Source organism: Halyomorpha halys, unplaced genomic scaffold (assembly GCF_000696795.3).
Source record: "Halyomorpha halys isolate HHAL.00 unplaced genomic scaffold, Hhal_1.1 Scaffold481.1, whole genome shotgun sequence".
Classification (NCBI taxonomy): domain Eukaryota; kingdom Metazoa; phylum Arthropoda; class Insecta; order Hemiptera; family Pentatomidae; genus Halyomorpha; species Halyomorpha halys.
In genome coordinates, this window is record NW_027113262.1 from 101,282 (window position 1) to 103,952 (window position 2,671).

Below are 2,671 nucleotides of genomic sequence, written 5' to 3' on the forward strand. Positions count from 1 at the left end.
ATAAATAATAAATTTATTGCAAAAGGAATAATAATTACAGAATATTAACAAGTGTAAAATAGCAAAATATACATAAAAAATTATATAATGAATATATATAACCAAAACAAAAAGAATATGAGTATTTCCAGAGCTGAATATAACTAGGAATTATATACAGACTATAAATACTACATAATCTCAGAAAACTTATTGGTAGATATGTATTTGGTTATTTAGAATAATAGTCATATGTATGTATAATGAAAATTCACATATTATATTTATTTTGCTATTTTATACTTGTTAATATGCTACGATTCTTATTTATTTTGCAATATTCTTATTATTTATAAAATTATTTGTTATTTATCTATATGATTCAATACATTAATTATCAATTATTTATTTTCTATATATCTTATTCATTTCTTTTTGTCAAATCAATTATGTGAATTTTCATTATACTTATATATGACTATTATTAATAGTTGTAATTTATATAACATTCACCTTCATATGCTATATATATTATTATTATTATTATTATTATCTGGTTCCAGAGTACTCGAATATATAATTTAGTAAAATTTTACTATATTTCATTCACTTTACAATTTTAATATGTTATTCTTAGGACTGACTTAATACACATTAGGAGTTGAATAGAACTGTTAATTTTGTCTCTAAAACACAATTAAATCTTTGTTTCTTTAACAATACATTTTTAAGAAATGTTAACATTTTTAACAAAGTTATGATAACAAAAAGAAGGATTAGTTATAAAACGGTCTGTCACAAGGTTATAACAAACTATTTACATTATGAGTTAATATAATACATGTTTAAGTTAATAGTAATAAGTTAATCCATCTTAAGTTATTTTATTTGTTTTCAAACTTAAGTTTTTTCCTTCTTTCATACTCCAATGCTGGTGCACTCTTCACTCCAAAGGATGTATACACTCCTAAGAATAGTAGATACATCCTCAATTCTAATAAATTTCAAGTACTTATAGTTTGTGACCTATGAAGGATTAATAAGAAGAAATATTCATTTCTGAAAGATTTTATTTTATAAATACTATACACACAACATTTATAAACATTCATTGTAATATCTGGTAAAAGAACTCTACATGTTGTCATCAGCCTTCAAAATATTAACATACTATGAAAAGTTGCGTTTCCATGATTTCTCTTTGACTAGCTTGACTTACAGTAAGTCAGGGTAACTGCATATCCACAGACCATATCTGTGAAAGTTTGAAGTAAATAAAATGGATTTACTCCAAATGATCATAGATGGTTGCTCTACAAAAAAAAGAAATTAGATTAGGTTATACACTTACCTTTCCTTTTGTTAGAAATATAAAAAATCTTTTTTTGAGGTAAACATAAACTGTATCTTTTGTTCATCTTTAATGTAGTATAAAAGAAATACTGGTATGGTGTCTTCGAAATTCATGAGTTTTACTACAGGATAGGAGTTAATACTGAGGTCATAATATAGGAAATCCGTAAAAACTTTCTTTCCAACTTTATACAGAAGCTAACAGGTGGAAGCAAGCAATATTTATTACTCTTATTATTACATACTGCTATTTCACTAACTAAATAATTTTTACCACTTTATATTTGACTTTAGAGACAAAATAGCATTCATGAATGTATTATTTGGATAAAAGGTAATGATCTTGATGAAAACAAATCAATATTCTATATTTTGAGAAAAGGAATAGGAATAATTAGGGTAGTGCACTTTTATTTCATCAAGACATCAGGTGAATTATACTAACTAATTTTGTTTATTGAGCACACACACTTCTCAAATAGCAATAAAACATATATATTTCACTTCTTAAAATCATCTAAGTTTCATCCTTGTTACTAGTATTAATATCTGAAAAAACAAAGTTCATCACATCACCCTTCCAAGCTAAAATAGTATTTCAAGCCTTTCATCTGTGTGTCTTTCCTCAAACTGACTGGGTTACAGATCTTTCCACCATTTAGATTACAGTTTTATTGAAACACAATTAATTTTGTGTGCAATTTATTATTATTATTATTACTTATTTCTACTACTTGAAGGTTATTGGAATTGAGAATGTATCTACTATTCTTAGGAGTGTATTACATCCTTCGGAGTGAAGAGTGAACCAGCATTGGAGTGTGAAAGAACGAAAAAACTTAAGTTAAAAAAAAATAAAATAACTTAAGAAGGATTGACTTATTAATATTATCTTTAACATGTATTATATTGACTCATAATGTAAATAGTTTGTTATAACATTGTGACAGACCGTTTTATAACTAATCCTTCTATTTAAAGTTGTCATAACTGTGTTTGAGAACCGTTAAAACTTCTTAAAAATGTGTAGTTAAAGAAACAAAAATGATCGTATTGAGTTTTAGAGAAAAATTAGTAGTTCGACCCAAATCGTAACATGTATTAAGTTAGTCCAAAGAATAAACCCTTGTTGAAATTGTAAAGAGAATGAAATATAATAATTTTTTACTAAATTATATAGTCATGTGTTCTGGAATCTGCTAATAATAAGGTATTTAAATATAAATTAAAAATAAACCAACAACATATGACATATGAAGGTGAGTGATATATAAATTACTACTATTAATAATAGTCACACATAAATATTTTGAAAATTCAAATAATTGATTCAAATGAT